Source organism: Varroa destructor, unplaced genomic scaffold (genome assembly GCF_002443255.2).
Source record: "Varroa destructor unplaced genomic scaffold, Vdes_3.0 BEIS01000003.1, whole genome shotgun sequence".
NCBI lineage: Eukaryota > Metazoa > Arthropoda > Arachnida > Mesostigmata > Varroidae > Varroa > Varroa destructor.
The window spans coordinates 58336169-58361539 of NW_019211456.1; the positions used below are offsets into that span (position 1 = coordinate 58336169).

General features: G+C 37.8%; 1 long non-coding RNA gene across 2 annotated transcripts in view; it reads right to left on the minus strand.

Moving 5' to 3' along the window:
- The window catches only part of LOC111248065 (uncharacterized), a 37075-nt gene extending 13941 nt beyond the window's left edge, over positions 1 to 23134 (minus strand). For both annotated transcript variants that reach the window (XR_015324715.1, XR_002672391.2), the window contains exon 1: positions 22676 to 23134. This is a non-coding gene — a long non-coding RNA (uncharacterized LOC111248065). The remainder of the gene's footprint in view (positions 1 to 22675) is intronic.
- Positions 23135 to 25371: the final 2237 nt, after the last annotated feature.

Sequence of the window (25371 nt, forward strand, 5' to 3'; positions counted from 1 at the left end):
GACATAGTGTCATAAACATTTAGAAATCGTATTAGGGTGTCTCTAGATGCACCGTGAATCCATTCCTGGTTGTAATAATTCCCGTAGCTCCTGCTACTTTACTGGGTATGAAACTCTACATATACATATAACTGTCAAGTGACTTTTTTCAAGCTGTCCATAGATTTCGGTCTCACTCTGTATACCTACACTCTAATAAACTGATACTATTGTTTAATAAACTCTCGTGCCTGTGCATTGTAGAACCTACAGTTGACTTAGCCCAAGTCACAGTTTGCTGGTTCACTGTTTTTCCAGCATTTTTTGTGTCTTTCCAAAGTTCGAAATCCGGAGCAGAGACGTCTACGGTTTTTATATTCGTTATATCAATAGACATATGCCGTCAAGTCAATACGTATTCCTACTTTTCTAAGCCGACACAAGCATGACGTATCCCCGAATAATGCTGTTGAATAACAGTTATGCGCGGAAAGCTTTGAACATCTCCTACGATGTTCCCCCATTTGCTTTTTGCTTTCGTATTTACAGTTTCACTAATTATATCCGCTTTTCTCTTGGTTAGCTATTGATTCAGTCCTCATTAATTAGACACATCTTTTGGCCACTGGCGGTAGCGGTGACGCTTGTTTGGTGCTTTGGCAAAATTGTGTATCTCGAAAGACTAATTTTTAGGGTAAAGCGGTTTAAATAGAATTGAATACAAAGCTTCTTTATGAATAAAAAAAGATTTGGTAGACAAATACAATCATGGGACATGCGTGTTGGTAAAGTATGATCTACGGCACTGCGCTAGCTCCGTTCATTGAGATAGCTTGGTTGCGGGTTATTCCGCCGCCTAGTGAAATTTGCCAACATCTAATTGCGTCCAGTGCCTAAATAGCTAGCCATGGCCTTAGGATGGCACGGGGAGGTACGCCTGTGTCCGGCATCGTGTCCAGAACAACAGAGACTCGTGCTTAACCACCGATAACAGGATTTGTCTCCTTTCTTTAAACGACATTATTCTCGTGCAGGTCGATTTTCTTCAGGAGGCAATTTAAAATTTGCCTATTTTTGAAGCACGATAATAATCATGTTATGTGTGCACGCTGGGTTAATTAAGAATTAAGTACATGTCACCATCTTATGCTACATCAAAACATTAAACCAATGATTTACCAAAATTACCATAAGGAAGTAAAAAACAACTGGATTGTTTATTGAATTATATAATTTCTTCAAATTTAAATATGGCGTTTGTTCTTTTATGGTGAGAGTATTTCTCCGTCTTTTATGGACAGAGAAATACTCTCACTAAACGCATACACCTGTATTTTCTCTGTGCAAAGAATAAACGCACTGTGAAATAATGAGATTTAGGTCAATAATAGCCGGCATAAAATAGGGGGAGCGTCGAAAACACTACACTGATGCGGCTAACTATTTAATTGTTCTAATAATTTCTATGCGTTTTAGAACAACACCCCTCGAATAACAACACACTCTTATTAATTTTTTTCCTGCTCTTGACAAAACTTCGTGACCTTAGGGTTTCGGTATCACGTCAAAGTTTGCTGGCATTTTTTTTCTAGTGCACTACACGTTTTTTCCTAGATATTTGAAAAACAAGATTAGAGATAGGCCTGCCACTGTGGACAGGTACCTCGTCGCAAGAAGAAGCTCAACGACTATAATGATCTGGCACCATTTCAGAATTGAATATCGCGACTTAGAGTGTGCATGTTATCAATGATAATAACAGCGCTAAGGACATATTGTCATAAAATTGTTACATAAGATTGTGTAAGGGATAAATGTAGTCCCATTTGGAATTTTAATTAAGCCGGCACCGTTTCAAGGATTGTGAGCTGTAAATTTATATCATTATTACTAGAATTATCTAAACAAAAAGTAGACTGTCTACGAAAAATCAAGCTCGGGCCGGACCGCCAGTATCTTAACCTTCGTTTGTCGTGGCAGTCAAATAAGAAAAATGAATACATATGAGCAGTTATTAGTTTCCGCCTGCCCAGATACGTATTGTTGTTGGTAGATCACTGTTGGAGCCGTTGTAAGTAAAAATATAATAATTACTAACATTATTTTTTATACTGTTCACCGGAACAGGTGTTGACTTATGAAAGATATATGATTTGACGAAATATTTTATTAGTAAAAATTTAAATTCTTAAAAAACAAAATTAAAAGCTTAGAGGTCCATTATGCTTAAGTCATACGCTTAAGTGAAAACAACGAACGTCTCTAACTAATGCGCCAGCAAACAACCAGCTTTAGTACCCTTATCCATATTAATGGGACCGAAAAATCGTAGAAAAATTAAGATGAGCACGTACATTTCTTTCAAATGGACGGTGTTTCCGCTGCTCATGAAGCAAAATTAATCGAATGAGGAACTGGACGCCTGCAATACTTACTTACTTACTTACTTATAAACAACTTAATAGCGCATGAAACGCGATCTATCGACAGACGGACAAACATATCAAATTAGAGAAATAGTTATATTTATTATTAAAAATATTGCGAAGTTGGCCTAATTTGAAGTTATGACGTACCTGTATCAAGCATACTAAAATACCTCGTATTATTTATAACAGTTCCATTCAGGAAGTGGTTTTCTTCAGTCTGGATCTTATTCATCGATAGCATGTACCACTGCTGGAATATAGCTTGTCCATTTATAACATCTTAAAATCCACTAGATTTCAAGTTTTTTTGCCGGTTTTTAAGGTATTTCTTATATATATCTTTCCAGTACTCTAAGTCGACTGGTGAGGTCCGTTAATATTCTAGGTTTTTCGAAACTGAACAGTTTCATTTAAGTTACAACTTTATCCATATAATTGTGAATGACGTTGGTGGGACCCCCTTGCTTGCGATATTGGCCTGCTACATTATTACATATTTCTAATAGCATTTCCGAGTAAATTTTCCTCGTTCAAAACTTTATCATAATCATTTTGAGTTACATCTTGAGAAAAGAATCATTAGAAGGTTATAATACAGCAAATCTTATTAGTACTATTATTATCATTGACTAAACTGAAGTAAAAATGTTAAGTCAAGTCTTTTTTTAATTTTTAGATCGAGATAGAGATTTAAATCGTTCGTCAGCACTATTATGATACACACCTTTACACAATTTATACGCCTGTCTTGAAGCCTAGGACCAAGCACCCTACCCTATAAAATAGGTTACAAACTATATGCAGTGTAAGTTGCACAATGTACAAATAGTGACTTGTCGAAAAAATGCGCTTCTTCTTCTTCTTAATGATCCGATGTAGCCGTTCACCACGAACGTGATACGCTTCACTGTCAAAAATTATACACAAGACAAAACTGCTCGAATCTTCTTCTTCTCTTCTCAGGGAATCTAGTTAATCAACCCTTGAAACTGATTTGGATCCGATATCGCTATTTCTGAACACTTTTAGGCCTATGTCTTCATAGGCCTGTGTTGCTTATTCGTAAAGAGAGAGAAGCTAACGACGATGAAGCAAGACATGGCTATACATATAACTTAAAATACGAGGAGTAAAATAAAGCAAGTTCAAGCTAACTAAACTGCTGCCGCCTGGTGAAAATCACTTGGTGATTTACGTTCTACAAGAGTTTGTAAATAGTAACTTGGTCTATAATTATAGTCGCAGTCTGCTCGTGTACATAACAGCTATCCTCGGTACGGGTCAAAGTGCTTAATACGGATCAGGTTTTTACCTAGCCATAGCACCAAAATGGGAGGGTATTACGCTTATGTATCGAGGATGGAACATATGTACCACAGTTTTTCGTTTGTTGAGCTAATCGCTTTTAAGGCTTGGTTTCTAAATCAATTGCAAGCACAGTATAATCACAACATAATGCTTCATAATGCACATCTCATTTAATATGAACAGTATATATTACTGAAATTTTTTTGTATCAAAATCAATGTATTATTCAAGGATTCATGTTTGTTTAGGTTCGCTGACTCGCCGAAATCGGTTAGATAAAATGTTGATTTGATCAGAGGTTTTATCGGCCGGTGGACCATCGTGCAAAAATTAAATTCTTGTAGAAAATATTTTCTGTAGGAAAGAACTGGTTTCATTTTATTTTTGTCTTTACATAAAGTAGCTACACGACTGCAAGGAGCGTGGACTGCATTGTATATATATACACACCATATTGAAACGGTTCCAATGTTTTTTGATTTTCCGAGCAACGCTATAGGAGTTCAACGTGTTGTTTACCTAGGAGCCCATCAGCGCTCAAATCATGATATAAATAATCAATCGAAAACTTCAAAACAAAGTATTTACGTAACTGCCGACGGATATTTTGGACGATAGCTGTTAAGCCTACTGAATAAGATTAAAGTATTTTGAAAAAGGGCTTTATCTCTAGCCAAAAAGAAGCCGAAACATGTATAGAGGCATTATGCTATACACTTCAGTGAACTCTGTCTGCTTACTTGAGCCGCAGTAGACAGGGTTCATTGGACTGCATTTCCACACAACTATAGCTTCATCTGACGCGGATGACAGGTTCTCTGTTATTAGGAGAGCAGAAAGCCCAATATCCTCGCAGCTATCCGTTGGTCCCCGCTAATCTACGGGGTCTTTAATGGGTAGAAAATCAAATTGCTACTGGTTGTTCAACACTAAGATCTCGTGAAGATGAAATAAATATCCAAATACCAACCAAGCTGATCTTAGAAGAACGCTTTGCAGTTTTTGTCAAAACATCAGAACAAATTTGCATCTATAACCCATTTGACAAAACAAGCAAGTTTCAGAAACAGAAATTTTCCAATCAGGATCCTTAAGAATCGCCCCTGATTTTTATCAATATCAACCCTTGAAATATCAAAAACTGGTTTTGGCATACGGAAATCTTTCTCGGGTTCTTCAAAAGTACAACGACGCATATTAGGCTGATCTTATTTCATACTTCAAAAACGGACTTTTGGCTTTCGCTACGATGAGTTCGTAATTTTGTTAAAAAAAAAAAAAAAAAAAAAAGTTGCCTACTTCTAGTATCGAGAACAGCGGACGAACTCGCTCGCGTTTTCGCATATTACGCAGCGCCCTATTTGACGACTCTGTCGACTTTTTATGCTTAATGATTGATGCGTAGCATAGTAGACTGCCTATACCGATACGAACGTTTGTATGCTACGGCTGCTAGCATACGATTATATGTTTATTATTTATATATATACAAAGTATATAATTGAACTAGTTGTTTCTACGATTAGTCAAGCTAAAAGTAGCAAGTACATTATAAGGGGCAATATCACTTGCGATGAGGTGAAAAGTAATGATACAACAATATGGAGAGAAGGAACAAAAAAACACTCAACTATACAATGTTCATATATTTTAATTAATTTGAGCTAGGATCTGTGGGATGTATTGAAGTTGTTATAAAGAACAGCCTTAGTTTTTAGGGGTAAAGATATAGGCAGTTCATGTATTAAGGTATTTTGATTCTTTTTAGTTAAGGTATTCAAGGTAGGCCGTCCTTGTTTTGTGGGTGAGCACTTCATACTGCGTCAAATAAATACAGTCCCGTCATCCACAAGTTTTACCCCTAAGAACTCCCTAAGGAGCCTTACACTACATGGTTGAGGCTGCATGGTAACGGCTTCGTTGGCTAGCACTTCGCAGTCGTACGTACGTTGCTGTAATTATTTATTCAGCGGCAGACGTAACTGTTTGCAGCATAATGTCGCACCTGTTCGAGACGGATTATCACTGAAGCCTTCGTTTGAAACAGTTTTTCCGTGGAAATAATCGTTATTCTGTCGCATGCACGTTATGTCGGAAACGTCGTATCAGGTTATTTACGTCGAAAACAGAATAGTTCAACGGCAGTCCCGAACAGAAAATCTGAAGGATTTATTTGAAGTCATTCAGGTATTGTTTTTGTGCAAATTTTTCTAAACACCTTTGAGTGCACTGCATTTAGATAGCTTGGGCATAAATGAATAAGCATGTTTCAAGTTTATTTGCCATATTTTATAATAGTCTTATTTTTATTTAATAAGAATATTACCTTTATTTAGAGTGAACTCTTTTAAAGACCTTGCAGTACTCTTAAATTATTTCCAATACGATATTCCGAAACTTTTTTTTTGTTTCGTTTTTGACATTTTCCAACGGGTTCGATTACTCGAGTAGGAATGACTTGTAACGTTAGTGTTATTAAAAGAAAAAATAATTAATAATTTTAATATAAATATTTTTTGTGATACTGAAACAACAATTGTATAACGATAAAGGTCATTATTGTAGGGTGTTCAATAGGCTTCAAAACCCTACCAGGAGCTGAGCAAAATTGAGCTTTTGAAAAGCTCATTTTTTTGTCGAAATATAAAATACATACATAGTATCGTTCATTTAAACACAAAGCAAAAAAAGTTATCTTTGCTGACGGCATTTATAATATCGTACGATCTCTTTTGGTATGTGTCCGCCAGCTCTGCTGTCACCTGAGTTAACTTTTAAATGATACAAAACACTTGCGACCGTTCAAATACGTATTCACGAATCATAGAAAGAAAATGTCGACGGCGCAACTTTTTGCATATCCTGCACGCTGCACGAGAGCTGATAGTTCAATTTAAGCTTTAGATCCACATACAATACAAATCAGACAGTTTTTTTTTACATCAATATCTACGAATATTGCAAACGGTTATGTTTCAAAAAAGATACCTTCATCCTATTTTGCACTGTCTGTAGTAAATAGCATATACAAAAGCGCAGATAGAAGGTAATTTCTTTAATCATTCTAAAAGTTGTAAATGTGCCTTGGTCTTGGATCGGACTTGTTGGTCTACTGTCAATCAAGCGACGTTTAATAAAAATTTTTTTCTGTTTTAGAAAGGAGGGCATACGTTTTGGAAGAATTCATAACAAATTAGAAAGGAAAAAGTATAGTACTTCTATAGCACTACCTTGTCGTTGTACCTTTCCATTTAGATTTACGGCGTATGTTTTGCGCTTGCGTTCTTACCGTGCTTATCTGTTTCGCCCTGTCAGCGGAAATCGCAATAAGGTAAGTTGTTCCTCCCTTGGAAGCGCAGTGGACAAATAGCAGCTCTTAAGCCATTAGTTAAGGCATCGACGTTGACACTCTATATAGTCATTTGATTGTCGTGTGTGCCTCGTCCTGCATAGCTACTATTACGCCACTTCATTTTGGCTAATGGCAATTCAGTACAAAAAGAATGACGTTTTTTTTACTTGTCTCTATTCGTTAAGGACCGCCTTATTGCGAAATGTGTAAAATAGAGCAGAACACAACTTCCAAAAAATTATTAAGTCGTTTACATATCATACTTGTCTATAGATCCTTCAAGCTTAAACTACTGATAACCAGCTAACTACTGATGAAATAATTTCCTTTTAACACTATGCCGAAGGTACAGTCTATCTGTGAGGGATCTTAGTTGAAGATGTTTTAGCGTCCACTGTCTCCTGCTAGTCGGTTCCCTGAATGGAGTTTTTTTTTTTCTATGGGTCTAGGTTTTAATGGCATTCTATGACACCGACGGTACTTCGCTTCATAGGTGGCCAGTGTTTCTCTCGAGAGGTCGTTTTCCATCGTGTGAGACCACACTGGATTGAGAACTTTATATATTGTCTTTGTAAATTAATATTCTTATAATTCCAATGAGTGATCACTAGGTCATATCCAGTAAATGTACATCACTTCGACGCTCTGGCAATCCCGACCAGAGGTAGACCAAATCGAACTGTGATTCTTAAACCAAATAACCCTGTGCAGTATAGAATGGTGAGGTATACAAAAGAGGAATTAAAGATATGCTTGGAATACAACTTACAAGTAATATTTAATCATAACGTGTGGATTAGTAGCTGGTGTTTTTGCAGATCGATGTACAGCTTTTGCAGGTTCAACTATACTGCATGGAGATTTTTAACTGAGATGCTCGATCTAGGTGAGTGCGGTTAGGAATTCCCAATTATTTAGGTTTTTGTTCCTTTTAAGCGGTTCACAGGGCGAGCTATATATCATCGACCTGGTGTACGGCTTTCCAATAAATTATCTACAAATTATAGTAAGATTAAAGAAACTTAACTTCAAGTTGTTCGTTGAGCCGAACATTCACCGCCCATTCTACTTTAGGAAAAGCTTAACAGATACCTTAGTTTATGTCTGTACCGACAAAGCCCGGTAAAGGTTGTAGACGATGTAGACTCGAGGGCACAGAATAAAAACCAAACATTACAGATTCAAATAGCAAACGGCTATCGTTGACGAGTAGAAGCTCTATGGCTTTTTACTTAACCATCAAAATTTCGCTAAAGGCATACGCGATATAAGTCATCGAGAAAAAGTATAGAAGACATTGGCGTGTCCGACGGAGCAAAATGGGTCCCACACAAACTTAGTAAAGGTTCTATTGTTAAGCACTTTATAATATGTAAACTATAACTAGTAAGGCAGGAAAAGAAGTAGTTTCTAAACAAGGTTAATATCAGTTGAGATGAAAAAGAAACTTTTCGTAGCAATGTTCCGCAAAAAAAGGGACTAAACTCAAAACAACCCGCTTCCGTTCCAAGTGGCTATTTCAGACGAAATGTACTTATTAATAAAATTAGTGTAGATAACATTCGTAAAATAACATTCGACTTGATCTCTAAAATTTTGGCAATCTTCAGGTGGACATTTTGTGTGCTTATACTGTAGCCCAGAGTTCTCCCTATTTGCTACAGCCAACCAGATTCACGCTAAAATAATACTGTAAGAAGCTATAATAATAATTATATAATAATAAAAACGAGTTCATTTTTAAGAAAAATTAAAAAACTTTTAAGAAACTTTTTTTTTAAAACTTTTTAAGAAAATTTATTCAACTGGTCCGCAATAATAGTTTAAATATAAATAATAATAAAATCGTTTAAAGAGTCATTTGGAGCCGGCAAGTTATGAAATTATTATACACAGCTATTTGCCATGTTGTTTGATTCCGCCATAGATTTCACCATGTCAAATACCGTATAGAGACTATGCAGTAAGCAGTGTCCATCAAAATTGATGACACAGATATTTGTCCGTTAATGACTTAGATAAATGATTTAATTGGCATTACGGTATCCCTTTCGTCATCTTATTACAAGGTTGAACTTGGATTAATGCATTAAAAGAAGATAATTGAATTTTCTCTTAGATGGATTGCGCAATTTTAAAAAAACCTTTACGTATATACTGCTCCCGCCTCCGAATAACTTAATGAGAGACGTCCTACTGCTCTGTTCGTGCCTCATTAAGCAAGAATACACACAAAGGAGAGGAAAGACAGATCTTTCGTTCGAAGCTGGACCTTCTTCGGCTTTGAGGACGGAAACCACGAACAGCGTTAAGCAAGGTTCAACGAGTACGTCATTTTTTTTATCAGTGCCACTCTTGCTTTCGTCATGCTACCGCAAACACATCAGTGCTGAGATCGATGCTTTTTTTTTTATTTGTAGCACGATTTTATTCCTTGGGACAAACTCAAATTTTCTGAAAAATCTATTAAATGTTATGATGAATCACCAGGATGCTTAAACTTATAATGAAAGTGAGTCAAAAATGTCGCGCAGGTACCAAGCCATAGACCTTTACATACGGTATTGTTGCACAATTGAAACTAGATGTAAATGCAGGCTTTCAATGAAGTGCGTTGCGCAACTATACTATACTAATTAAATGTATATTAACTTGAAAGCTACGGCGAAAACTTTAGGCCAGAACAGATGCAAACAAAGGTGTCGTTAAAAAAAATATGTGTATATTATAAGAGAAACGTTTGTAAAAACAAAAATGCAGACGGCACATTTCTGAGTTAATGAAGGCATTCGAATAATAAAGACGTTATCCTATCTGGACTTGCGCTTTTTATATGAAAAAATGTTTTTCTAGAAAATCACAGATAATTCGATAATCGAACACATTCTTAAGTAACGCAGTTACAACACTTCTCTGCTCTATTTTATGATATTCATTTTTCTATGATGCACAAATTTTTTTAGCACAATATCGAAATTAGGTTAAGTCGATAATATTGCGGTACTGCATAAGCGTTAGCTGTAGAAACAATACCATAATTTTACAAAAAAAAAAAAAAAAAACGTCTACATAATTATCAGAACCTTACATCGATTATATTACGAATATCAAATACGCCATCTTCATAAGGCCTTATATGATCCCATACTCCAGCTTTCATTCTTCTTTAGGTTTAATAACAAAACCGTTTAAGCGACATGGCCATATTGATTAAGAAAAAACTATCTGATGCGAAGTGGTTTATTGTGAGCTTCCCTGCTTTGTCGACGACTTATGAGGTTCGCCACCGCACCGGAAACTATAGTCCCATCTCTCACAAATGAGCCTTGTCGTTGGGCCAAACATTGTGGCCAACAGCGGCTTTTCTATTAGAGCGTAAAAGCGATCCGGCTATCTAGCGAAGGTTCAGAATTCATAGTCAAATGCGATGACCCAAATGAAAAGACACGCGGGAGCTACTAAACGCATGACAAAGAATTCAATCCAAAGCTACGACGTAAAAAGGAACCAGTGATCTCCTTAAAACACGAAAAACTGCGGAGGTGATGGAACAGCACCGAAATCCGCTTTTAGTCATGTCTTTTCGTGGTCATACCCCCTTCCTGTCTTCTGATGAGAAAAGAAAGTTTATTTTGCTTGATTTGGGTTGCCTAGTTGCCAAGCTGTCGCTTTGTTTGCTCAGCTCGGATGCCAAATTCAAAACGCTGCTACTCTTTTCGTAATCTCTCAATCTCGGTGATGTCTGCTGTTATTTGGGAAAGGCGTGTCTCCTTTGTGAGCCATTCGAATCGCTTAATTAATTCCAGATGATTTTAGGCTAGGTTTCGAAGGCGGTAAAGCTTCAATGTATGTGGTGTTATAGCCGCGTCAAAAACAAGATCTTCGAAGGCACAGCGACCTATGTACACTCATCAACAATAGACTAAAGCGCATCAGTAGTAGTTTAAATGCGGTAACATTCGAGGTGAACGCTGCCTGTATCCTTCTTCAAGCACAAATGCGTTCAAAGGAGTCAACGCTGGTAAGGCCGCACCTACTCTAAGAAGCGGACGCTGTGGCCGGCTCGAAAATGGACCGACTGTTCCCAAGCATAAATATTTTAATATTATCGAAATTCATTTGGTCACTGCCACTAGGCTCGCGTAATAATGACAAGCTGACTAGTCGTTTCGAACGGATTAAGTTTCCAATCAAACACAGTCAATGCGCACTTTTTGGTAGCCAACACGAACTTGCGTCTCAGTGCTGGTTTACGTGAACATTTTCATGGATAGCAGTGTGCTAGTGACGGTGCTCTTGACGACCTTTGGTGCATCGTGGCTGGCGATTGAGCATTAGAACTATCCCTGATTCATCTAAGGCTCTAGAGCTTTAGCTTAAGTCGTCACATAATTACCGAACACGATCGGCGTTCGATGCGCGCTACACAAGCACGCAGCGTGCTATCGATGTACCGAGAGGAGCAGGTTTGGGCTTCTCACCTGTTGGTCTGGGACCATTTCAATTATTATACGTAAGTTGTATACAGTGTGCATTGCACTCTGCTGGACCCATATAATGAGGTACTAGCAATCATGCAAATCGCTAAGAGATAGCATTTTACCTTCTGCGACGTTTGGCCGCACTCATAGACCAGACTTAAATAAGCGGATCAATTCTCTCTCGTGTTAACAATGATGATAATCCTGCTACCTGACGTTGAACACCTTGATATAAGAGCGCATGACCTTGAAGTTATCTTACTTGATATAAGGTTAAACATTATTGCAGGTAGCTTGTTCTGTAGATTATACCGCCGTTTGATTTGTTCGCCATTTGCTTCACCACAAACCTCTAAAGCAAAGGCGTCCTAATTCCTTCCCTCCTTTCCTAAATTTTGGCGGTTAGCCAACATCAGTCCTGTGAGGTTATTCATATATAAATCATATATTACGTATATAACAGATATAATAGACAAAAATTAAATAAAATCCTGATTTTTATTTGGCGTCACTTTACAATGAACACCCTCGCAACCCAAACTGATTTACACGGTTATATCTCTTAATGAAAAATAGCTATATAGTTGAAAAAACATGTGTCTATTGCTTGCGATAACAGCTTGAATCAAGGATTATTTCGCATTCGTTAACTGCCACTGAAAGCGTGTTCTTCTTAAAGCTACGACCCAGGTCTTTTGTGTGATAGGATGTTTCTTGACTAAAACAATTGACGCTCTATGGAGAGTTCATTTAAGTACCTTTTGGTAGGTTATGACCAATTTAAAAGCTTTTAAACGTTTTGCTGTTTAAGGTACTTCACAATACATGATCAATGTAGAATGACGTCTACGTCATGGGTCTTAAGCTAGCACTTCACTTGAGTCGAGTGGCCAGAAGGTTTTTTTGTCCCCCAGTTATAGGGCTGCCTATGCAAACATGCATGGCACCCATAGACCGGATCAAAGGTCTGACAAGACCTCTCCTGATAGATAGAGGCCTGTCCCGCGTAAAGGATGATTAAGGCTTACCTTGAAAAATTGTCATATTACTGCCGCTGCTTTTTTTTTCTCGTTCTCTAGTCAATATAGATACAATTAAATACGTTATCTCTCTCTCTCTCTCTCTCTCTCTTCGCCACAATATGTTGTACTGTTCTGGTGGATCATAGAAGACGTTTCGCACTGCCTATTCCTCTCATTAGCGTCTGAACAATTACCAGTATGGCTGTATAGTAAAATGTAGATAGAATCTTATTTACCTATGAGTATATGAATGTCAATATACTCAAACTGTGGTCCACATTGATCAAGTGTAGCTTAAGCACCCTCTAGCTAACTGATACGAAAACGTATATTTCCTTTTTCTTTTTATTACCATTAATTAAATATGCAGAGAATAAATAATATGTATGTAATTCAAGTCAGAATTGTTGATAACTATAAGCTTACAAGAGAGACACAATTAAAATCGGACGTCCTGTTACGTTTTAATGAACATCTAGAGCTAACTAGCGGTGTTAATGAAATTCAACTTAATTACCAATTAGTCAAAATTAATTAAAGCAGACTTTTACTACTATACAGAATCAATTTATATTACAAAAAGCTTTATATTTATAGATTAGTTAAGAAATTATCCTTAGGAACGAATTTGAAGGGAGCGCTATAGGTAGGATCGCTATTGGACGCTGGCTGACGAAGGTAAGTAAAGTGTATGTTCGAGAAAGGGTATGGACAAAATTAGTTTGTAACCTAAAGCTATGGGCTAAAGTTAGCGATTGTTTGTCTCAGATCTAGATCGTGACGGGCTGAAGGAGACCGTCAAGCATGTACACCAAGATAAAAATCAGCTCCAACTTTAAAAATGTGTCAGTCATTATAGTCAGGCTAAATTACGGAAAGAATGTTTCTGACGTCCGATAAGAGCTATTGTAACCAACATTGCTACTATATAGCGCAAAGGCTAGGGTGGTTTCGTTAAAAAATAATGAGACATGGCTCTGTAGGTAGAAGAGCTCGATGCTGCAGATGTATGCAGGGCAAATCTGTAATAGTACTTTGTCGTGCTTCCAGTCTAAAATCAAAAATTGATTTACGAAGGTCTAGTTGAAATTCGACAGATAAAAAGGCTCCACCCTTTCTTGTTTTAGTTTTCATTCGTTTTGTTCTGTTTCTTCTTCGCAGTCTCACGTCAGTGTCCATTTGTGTGTTCCTAACGTCAATGTGGTCGTCAACAGAGAGCTAGTAGGCCTTTCAGTAGGGTGACAGGGAATAAGAGTATCTGCTCGCAGTGGAATGTTTCAACATAAAAATGAAAGGATTCGTTCTTACATGGCTGTGCCGAGAACTCACACAGCGCTACACGAGTGACCTCTCAATAGGGCCGTCTCTGAAAGGCTGCTGGCCTTTCTCAAGGCAGGAAAGCATCTTGCAAATGAACCACCAGTATGCATCAAGACCCTAGACGTCTTGTGAGACGAGTTGGAGTTTGATAGGGATGATATAGGGCCTTGCAATACAACGTAGAAGTTGCGCGGTACAGCTGACCACAAAAACATAGAAATCTGCTTATTGAAGCTGAGAGAATTGATCACGGCATGAGTACGACATTTATACGTTTGGAAAATATATTTGATTGATTTATTTGTTAGTTGATTACCTCAAACCAAAAGTAAAGTATAATTTCCAATCTAACGAGCAAGCCAATTATATACTGCGTGTTATATACTGAGCTCACAAATACAGTAGATCAATAGTCAAAAACATCATAGAGCAAGAATTTTGCTAAAACCAAAGAGCCGCATTGGTATACCATCACTGCATTATAAAAAAAGGAGTTATAATTGCATGCTTCAATACACGCTAAAGGCGATATTTTTGTCTTCGAATTTAGATAGATTATAAAAAAGACATATATATTTTATGCTGCGCCCGTAATGCGTGTAAATAGTTTAAACAAGTGGCTATAAAAATATTGCGCGAATTAAGTAAAATTTTCCAGTAGACGATTTAGCTCATTTTCAATGAGCAGTATACATATAACGAGAAGCCACGAAAAAAAGAATACATTTCATAATTATTTCACTTTGTTTTTCAACTCCTAGATCATTAGGATATTTGGTAAGATACTCTGGCATAGGTAGTAGGCTTTGTGTGTTTATAAATATCATATTTTCAATAAAGATAGCAAAATCTGCCGTAACCTAAGTTCTTTACTGATCTCTGAGAGGCACCTGTGTTACGCTCAAGCCATCGTACGTTTAACTTCTCAGATTTTATTCGCGATGGCCCTCCATGCAACGCTATATTTTTAAAGTCATATAGCTTCAAGCTTGGTTTTGCGAGCTGAAGGGATTCTACTGACCAACGAGATGGCATACTTAGATGGGAGAACCACCTAAATAAAGAATCGTTTTCTACCGAAAGCAGAACGAATGGTAAATTCTCGACAAAATTTCTAACTGACATTATAGTGCGCGTGCAACATTAATCTCAACAATCTTTATAATAAAAAAGTATGATTTACCATTTTTTTTTTTTATTGGCGATCTAATGAGGTGCTGCTGATGAGTCTTTGCGTCTGTCTATAGTTAGGCGGATTCCATACCTAATAGAAATTGATAACTAAATTTAGATGGATTTTGTATTCAATCTCTGGGGTCAGAAACAACACAAATTTTTTTAATTACCTCCAAGACCGTTAGCTAAAATAACCGTTTGTCTTGACATAAATTTTTGAAGTAAGCTATGAAAATTAGCTAAATGCATTGTGCGAATGAATTAAACCCCTAACCTACTTGGAAGTCTTCAACCCTATTTGTGCTGAACGTTTCAGCGGTTCCAAACAGAATTTTAAGTGGTATAGATCACTAATTTGCTCAATTATAATACAAATAACGTATGTAATGTAATACGTATTCTTTTAATTTTTTTAAATTTAGTAAAAAACTACCTAAAGTACTTTTTCGGCCCATAAAATTTTTAAAAGTTACATATGTATATATATATATATATACTCTACCTTTTGAAGTTCGGTCAAAGAGAAAGCTCCAGGTACCTCAGTCGCACAAAATTTCTGACTAGAGTACACTTTGAAAATTCCAAAACTTTGATAGTATTAAAAAAACAACGCTTCCATGTTAGAAAAAACAAGATATGACCATACAGCCTCTGCCGTATATAGTTCACCTTCCCGTATCCCCTGAGTATGCCATTGGCTATGTTCTATTATTTAATTCATTGGAACCATCCACAACGATGTATACTGCTTAGGTCGTACGGCGTCTTTTCGTAAAAGGGCGCCCTTTCTCTATGTATCGACTTTGAAGTAAATAGAAATTACATTTCCTTCTTTTGCTCGTTTTTTCGAATTGTCTTATTCCATTTTTAAAATATCGGAACATTCGCAGGATCCAAATTTCTGTGTTCCTCTACAGAAACGCCCAGTCCTTCGATGAAATGATTGCAATTACACCTTTTGTTAAAAAAAAAAACCGATATAATTGGGGGACTAGTCTAGTCAATGTAATTAACATTACAATACACATGAGCTAAAGGCAAATAATAAATTAGTAAAATTAGCTCCCTGTTCGGTGAAGATGCGAGTTTAAAGAGCAATACAATAAGTAACTAACAATCTCCTCAGTTAAATGAGAAACTTTATTACAACTATATTTCTTTCAGTCCTTCCAAAGTTGGCGTTCATAGCCTCTGTTTACCTTTCAGCATAAACATTTTACAGTATATTTTTGGCTTGTTCCTTACTTAAAAATATCTTTTTTTCACAACAGACTAACGTCATGGTAGTAAATAGACTGACAGAAAAAAAAAAAATAAGGACAGCTGTTTGTCCTCTCTAAGGTCTCCGATCCCTTTACAATAGTGGTTTAAAGAAGTCGAACAAAGTAAGAGGTAATGGAGATTATGTGTGGTCGTGACTAGGGAAATTAATGGGGACGTCCCAGTGGCAGCGAAGTTAGTACCAAGTTTTAGCATATCACGTAAAAACTATTATTTTTCCCTTTTTTTTTAAAATTTTTTCAGCCTACATTCCGGATCAGTCGGTACATTCGCACTCTCTGTCTGCGATATGCCCACTGGCTCACCGTGTCCCATTTGAAAATGAAACGTGGGTTTAACTTACAACACTAGTGAGTCTGGTTTGCCATTACTGCTATGGCAAATGCTGTAGCAAGTGCTGCTTTTCGCTGCTCCTGGCGCTGGTGTGACGTGTGAACAACCACCCGTATGCCTCGATCACCTTATCGGTCTCTCGGTCGGTCAGCTTTTATGTCGCTCCGTGCAGACCCGTATCTATTGTGTCGTCGTACTCCTGCTTTAGCTAAAGGCCTGTTTCAGCCATTTTCTGCTACCTTACTCAAAAATCCCTTTCTTTCCCTATCTCAGCTGCCTTGCTTGCTTTCTCTGCCTCGACGTCATCACCACTGTCTTTTTCTCTTTCTAAAGAAAGTTTGGCTCTGGTTATCTGCGTCGTCGACGGCCTCTTAACGATCTGCAATGTTAACCCAAGCTTGTCTTCCGTACGTACGTTGTCCGTATTCTCACAGATTTTTCGCAAACTCTAGTAGTAACAGTAAGACACTGCTGCATAGTCTAGCTGGCTGAAAGGGTTGATACACCTCATACATGCCTTTGGTCCGTTCCATATTCTCAAATATCTTCTTGATGATTCGTGCTGGTCCATTTAGGAGGAGTTGAATAGAAGGCAGTCGTTTGTTTATTTACCTTCTAGATATATACAAATTAAGTATAATATGATGGCACTGGCAAAAGTCATACAAGTAAAGGTAGTTGTATTATAATGCAGGGTCATTGGCAGTGGTGGTATATTTACGAGAGGATGCGATTAGGTTCTCCGAAGGGCAACGGTATATCATCATTGCATCCCCTTCCCTGGCCTATAAACCATACCATTTTGTCTAAGTGCTTACATGGCGTTGTTCTGTGTCTTGTATACCGAATAAACAAGAATGGACAGTTATAGTGTCTACATAAAAGCTCCCATTACACATTCAGGCGCCGGAAATAGTCTTGAAACTTTACTGTGAACTATGTTTAAATTAACTTAAGGTCTGTTCTGAATAATACCTCAAATTCAACGCTACATTTAGAATTAGAAAACCCTGACATTCGCAAGCTGTTATATTTTTTCAGCGCATTCCATACACATCATTACATTTTTTGAGCCAGCCATGTGCCACATTTGGAAACGGTGGAATACTTGTCTAGCTTTTTTACATGGCATTTAGAAGAGCTAGCTTATGGTTTAATTCGTTTATATATATGCTCGACAATCCGCAAGAGTCTGTCTGTCTATTATACCCGGACGCGTTATCAAAAGTGTTTCTTGTGACGGCTAAATGCGTATAACCTTTGCAGGGCTTACAACGATTTAGGGTAATTTTATTTACCTGTTTCCCCATGTTGGATTTATGTTCAGTTTTTTTTTTTTTTTTTTTTTTTTTCAATTATTCCCCCGTTTGGCCAATGTGTTGCCTTCCAGATTCTAACGAAATGCAGCATACGGTATCGTATTCCTTTGGCAAACTTCTTGGTTCATCTTTATTAGTAAAAGTAATGACATGTTTTAGTATTTTGAAACCACATTCTAGCCATATCTTCTGACACAGTACCAAATTAGATGACTTCTTGATCCTATGTTTGCATTTGTATTTTCAGTAGGCAGTTGCAAAACAACTTTGTGTACTACGTCTCGAATGTTACCTATCAAGTATCTTGACTCATTGCATATTTACACTAATTATATACTGACGTGGCGAACCACACCTAAAAGATTTTTCAGTCACCCATTTTTCACGACTGCTGCTGTACGGGAGAAGCGGTTCTAGAGAACGTCTGTACGCGTCCTTTTCCGCGTCCGTCATAGGTGATCTGTGCCTAGTAAAAGCCGACACCTCGACCTTTGGGGATCGAATGCAATAGTGAAAAAAAGATGCTAAACGACAGTTTGGAAAATCGAGGTGTGTACAACCAGCCAACGACAAATAAATTGCGAAGTGGATCTTTTATAAAACAATTTGGACGGCCTAATTGTCACTACAGAAACTTTAGAATACAGTAGAATTCAGTCCTCTGTGCATATATACACCAAAAAAGAAAGGGTCATGTGCCGGCTGTGCAGGCAGCGCTCTCTAAAGCCATTTTCCTCTTGCAACGGTAGTCATGCAAAGTTTTGTGAATATTTAGTTTGAAAAAAAAAAAAAGAATTAACCTCTACGTGCAGCATCTCAGAAAGTCAAAACAGTCTATAATTAACATTTCGAAAATAGCGTTGAACGCTACCGTTAGTATAGTGGATTTCTGTGCTGTGAGGCATTGTCGAAGGGAGGAAGCTAAGGGTTTCGGTCAAGATGTAGTCTTCGGATACTAACCCTACTCGGGTAAAAACAAACCGAACAAAAGACAGCGTCTTTAAAGAATATAATGCAACATATAGGGTTATCTGGAAAAGAATACATCGGCCAAAACGGAGGTTTTACCAAAGCAACGGAATACCTGAGCGTAGGGCCGACACGAATTTCTAGATGGGCACCGAACAAACCATTAGTCAGCGGTCCACTATTTTCGTGTGGGCATGGGCTGTTAGTGGCAAAGTGGAGAAGCTACATTAATGCATTAGTATCACTCAGGAAACCTGTATAAAATCGACCGCTATCTTAGCAATGCCTTAAGTTACAGTAATGGTGGCGCAATGTGTTAGGAACGTCAAAGTTCGATACAGATTAAACGCTAAGTACAAATGGAACGTTCAAACTCTATGGAACCGTAATACAGGCTAGCAACAATAAATAGATGTGCGTCCGTCTCAATGCGCAATACATTAAAAAGTGCGTTGGAGGAATCGAAAATCATTACGTACCGAATGCCCCTCTAAAGACAACTAACTAAAATATCATTTGGGCTACTTTAAATTAGGACAAATAATGTCCATCGTTAGTAATGAAGTTTAAACATAAATAATTAAATGTTTTTTAACTTAAAAAATAATTTAATTATATATATATATATATGTATAAAATAAGAAAAAATACCGCCGAGCCCTTAAGGACTTAGATTACGTCGTCTGCCTACTTTTGGGGAACTATTATAGATTTTATAATATTTCTTGCTTCGTACATACTACACATTGTAACGTTGTCACTTACGTATACATACATATCATAAGAAAGCTCAACGAGAATTGAAAACCATTTATATTCGTGTAAACAGTGGTGGTAGTGGTGATGATGAGTGTCTAATAGCTAATATTTATTTGGCGCAGCCATTTAAAACAACTATTATTTTTTAAAAAATAATAGTTATTTTAAATTTTTTGACCAAAGACCCTCCTGTCTTGTAGGTCATCAGCGGCTTACGTGTATTTGTCCACCTTTTAGAAATATCAATAAAAGATATTTATGTTATTTGTATGTATAGTTTCACAGGTGGACTCATACGAGGTCAAAGGCTAATGATTCCTTGCGAACATGTCAATCATCTAAGAAACTTTTATTAAAAAAAAAATGTTTATCCTCTAACAAAATAATTGCTGATGGTTTTCGTTCATTTCCAACGAAGCTAGTTAGCTGTTAAAAGAAGACCTGTGTAGTCCCAATAAGTTTTGCTGAGGTTTGTGCTTGAAAGTTTTGTGAAATTACATTGAATGACCCGAGTATTGACATATTTAGAAGTTACGCTTTTTAAGAAGTAGTTCGTAACGATAATAATAATATGTGGCAATACAGCCAACTGGGCAGTCCAGAAGCCTGTGCCACTAACGCGGTTCTCGATGGTCAGTGTCCAGGAAAGAAGACATGGTTCCAACGTACCTGTTAGCGATATCGTTTAGTCTTACCGGTGAACCATGGTAATGCGATAATTAGCCGGTCACAGTTTTTTCAACTACATGTACTTGACAATGCATGTCACATGATGTATAATAACGAACGGTGGATACGAGAATACAATGCCCTTAGTATGTACACTGAATGCAACGCTCGCCTTCGGACAAACTTCCCTGGGCTCTTTGTCGGGCATGCAATCATACTAGGAATAGCGGCTCCTGGTACCAGGAAAAGGAGCCAGTTCCTTTTTAAAGAAAATAGCAAGATCGTTATGGCGAAAGAAAGTGCATCGTAAAGGAATCAGAGCAAACATCAATAATTACTCAATTTTTCTGTGATGGATTAACTTCTACGAAGGTAAAACTTTCCTTTTTTGTTCGAAATAGCTCAAGAGTTAGCTTTTATATGCTTGGATTTTTTGTACAGAAATTATCGACCTTTTTGAACAGTAGAGTATCAATTTTCAATACGATCGTCCAGGTAAACACTAGCAATTTGTCTTTTTAAGATTTTTTACACTTCTTGGATTTCTTTTGTTTGTTTTGGAGTTTTACATTCTTAGGACTTTTGGTCTGTTATCAGTCGTAAATTTATTTCCGCCCGAAATTCTTCTATTAATCTTACTCAAGCGACGCTCCGGCAAATTTACAACTGTCAACATTACGTGATACACAGTTTCTATTAAAAAGTTATTTGCGGGTTAATCAAGGAGTTATTTGAAAATGATCGGTGAATATTTCAAGCTTCGTATTGAAGCCGTAATTGCGCTAAACGGTTGATCGTTCTGCTCCGGTGAAAGCCAGGTCTTTTGAACTTTTCTTTGACCACTAAAAAAACGGAGTGGTACTCCGACGGTTCGAGTGGTCCAAGGGGACTTACTGACAAGCTGCGAGAGTCAAGCTCGTCTTTCGAGTTAACGACCCCACAACCGCTAAATCAACAACTTTAGCTAATTTCATCGCACCAGCAAGGGTTCGAATAGCTCAGAGTTATGGGCCGAATCAACTTTACGTCCCGTGGGCAAAACACTCCCATCAAAAAGCAACCACTGGTTTCTGTCGTTGTTCCGATAGAGGGCAGATAAACGAAGAGCGCCCGTCTGTTAAACCCGTTTAGAGGAAAATGTCAGACTTTAGTTTTGTGGCCTGCCAATGTGAGACGATACTGGGACACTCTCCACGCGAATTCGCCAACCTGCTTGTCCTCTATTAAAAGTGCCTACTTTACGATGTCGGCCGCGATCTATCAACTATACAATCCCCGATGGGCGCCTATACTAAGAGTGCTGCGAACCAAGCGAAAGGATTCATCCTGAGCAAAGATACACTATGCAGTGCCACTCCGAGGGAGTAGCGAGCACTGCTAACAAGGTTAGCCGAGGCCGTGGTATTCTGAGTCTGCCATCGGAATCACCCAGATGTAGACAAAACGGTACGCAAATTGGTGGAGTGGCATTTTTCAAAGTAAAGCATCAGGGCTCAGGTTCGAAAGTATCTCCATAGCTGCAAAGGCTGCCAATATAAGAGGCACAACAATGTAGGAAAACTACTGCAGTTCCTCAGGAAGAACCAATCAACAATCAACAGCCTTGACAAGTTAGACGTAAATTTTTCAGGCATAAGCCCTTAGAGCCGTAGTTAGTACTGATACTTAAACCTTTGACGTCCAACATGCGGGAGCCGAGTTAGAACAAGTCATATGCTCTCGATATGTCGGCGTATGATGCAAAGGAAACCAGTTCTACGAAGTCTAAGTCAGTAAGTGTGCGCGCTGCAATCAGCGCAACTCGAAAGGTAATTGGTTGCTTCAAAAGTCAGACGGGTATGTATAAGAACTTGTCATAAAATAAATATCATAATTTTAATTTAACAATGAAACGCGTTAGCGATTACATAAACGCAATTACGTGGACTTCAAAAACGAAGACTACCTAACTGTTAGCATTTCGAGCACTTGTGCGTGTCATGTCATTCGGTACAACTCAGGTCACAGGATTTTTTTTCTCAACCCAATTTCAAAGCGGGGACACCTGGACCATCTAACTATTTTATTAATTTTCACGGCTGATAAAGAATACCTAAGTTTTTTTCTACCTCAGTTTTATCTATTGCAGAGCCGCATTTTCTAAAGCGGACTAAAAGCCGATCGTAAAATATAACTTTGACGAAAATATAGCTTTGTGAAAAGCAAGACCTCAACAGAAACATGGGCTATTTTAGTATAGTAGTGTAGTACAGTAAACGTTTGATGCTGCTTAACTTACCCTAGTAACTGAAATCTTTAACAGTTGGTCGACAAGAGTCCACTAGTTTATTCTGCACTGCACTTCCGCAAGAACCACCTGTCCTCATTTTTTTGTTCACGAGTAATTACGTTTTGATCAGCGTAGAAATAGGAGCATCTCATTGTTCTAACGAACATCTATAAGGTCTTTCTCAAATACAAACGCGTTAAGGCTGCATCATATTTTGAGCACGGGGTAGCTGCTTGCTTGTTTTGACTGAACGTATGGTCTCCAGTTCGTTCACAGACGCCAAGTGGATACTTTAATGTTCGTTTTTTTTTATGACAAGTAAATAGATGTAGATAGATACGTACATGTAGTATGTACAATTGATGATTCAGTGGCTAGATAAAATTCAATCATCATCATCATAATACTATGTACGTTAACAAACATCTCGTGATAGCAAAAACGAAACAAGGCTGAGAAGTAATTCGAAAGTCTCTGCGCCATAGATTACTCTGAAGACCCGTTGAGAAATAATTTCGAAAAGTAACTGCTGAAGTGTGGTCACGTAGTCCTCTGATTCGGTTATGTTCTGTTTATAGTAGAATGGCACAACGTATATAAATATTTACAGTTGTAAACGTACGTAATATTTTCTAGTTTAGGTGTGCAGATATTAACATAAAGTTAATATACATTTTGCAGTGTGTTTAAGATGATCGTCAGTGGCTTCTTAACTTCTTACAAAATTAACGACTCTCAATTACTGAAGTGTTACAACGGTTGTGTTCCCAATGAAGAGTAAACTTTGCTAAAACTCGGTAGATGATGCGGTAAATTGTTACACATATTAAGGTTTACATTGAACGGCTGATAGATTATACTATGCATTCGTTCATGTTCTATTACTAGTTTACCGGTTTATGTTTAATTCAGTTGCGTAACAAGTTTCTGAGAAGTATGTGTGCAGGTATTATTGTAGTACATCCTGGAAGAACTCTGTTGGCAGCCGTTCGCAAGATCGTCTTCGAGCCTGTATTAAGCTTTGGTTGCTATGATAACGTGACGGTTGGGTGCTATTGGGTTAGTATAAAGCAAAAAGCAGAAATCAGCTTAGTAGCAAGTCTTCGAAGACATGTCCGCAGGGCAAGAGCAAGTCTTAATCGCCGTGATCGACGTGGCCTACGACCTGTCGTCGATGTTGCCGTTGGCCAAGCTTAACTATACGGACAGATTCCGTTCTTATGAGTAAGTACACTTGCCGAGATGTGAGCGGGAAAGCAGGAAACTCCTTCTGGCTCTCAGCCTTTCTAAACCTAGGGAAATCCAAAAAAGCAACTCTCCTTTCCTCCCTTTTCGGTCCAACAGACGCCATCCGACACCCCCTGCCTTCACATACTCTTCGCTTGTGCCGCTCTGGGTGTAGCAGGTATGTTATAAACCAGACGCAACATTCTTCCTTTTAGTGCTTGAAGATAACCCTTATGGCCAACATCCTGTTATCTCTTTCCTTGTTTGCTCGTACATTAGTAAATCTATCGCTGTGTACGTCTAGAGACAACCCGATAACGTAGAAATGAGTAAACCGTCACGTGCTGTGGTAGACTACGCGGGTGATTTTACCTTTAGAACTGACAGATAATTCCTTATTTCTTTACGCAGAAAAAAAAATGCTTCGCAACGCCCACCGGTTCAGGTAGATAAGGCTGGTCTGAGAGCAATTTGACTTAGGTCCTCTTGAATTGGCAATAGTCAATTCCTTACCGCTTAAAAAACTAAAATGTTATTCCATAAATATGCTGTATTGCCAACGAACAGACATGCGTTTCTATAGAAGTATTTGCTTCTAACGCGTATTTAGTACCCTCTGGATCTGTCACAGTAGAGGGTTCTTACCAAGAAAATTATTGCTTACAGCTGCTTTATAGCTTTCCTAAGAAGAGTTAATTTTATTTTCGCTTACAAGATGTGCATGTGCTTACAACTCAATGTTTGTGCTGTAAAGCAAAAAAAAAAACTTTGGAAATTGCTTTAACACTTTACGGCTGTAAACCCTAGCAGCGACTGTGAACTATTATGTGTTTTAGATGGCAAGTAGAGCAGATGAACTCTGTTCTATTGCGAACGAGTCTGATACATTGGGGTGTTAAAAATATTGACCGCTTTCAAGTAAAAATTAAAGGAAATATTTTTTCTATGGTTACATTAGAACAGCCCTATAGAGACTGAAGCGGGTGATAGACAGTCCTCTAGTGCAAATTCCGCGCTATGCGGCGAGTGCCCTATAGCGCCTATTCCAATTTCTGTCAGGCCTTGCCAGTTAGCCAAGGATGCATGTGGTTTGACATTTTCGTGATGGAAGACAAGGCTTATTATTTTCAATTGTCCTTAATGGGTTGTTGGCAGTAGAGATTGAAATCAAATGTTTTGTCAGGCGGCAGTAACCCATCATGTACGATTTCTTTGAAATAACACAAAAGACATTGTGTCACCTTCTTTGATGTCGGGCTGGTCTTTGCCACAAATATTGGAATTGATTTTTGATTTTTTTTTTCGTATTTGCCCATTCTTATCGTGTGTGATTCACTTTTCATCACCCGTGATCAATCACTTTAGAAATGCCCCGATGCCTAGTTCCTTGCCCATATCATGACCACTTATGTATCGCCCTTGTTCAATCTTCGCAATGATTTCATTAACTTCTTCCATAATTGGTCCGCCGCTACAAG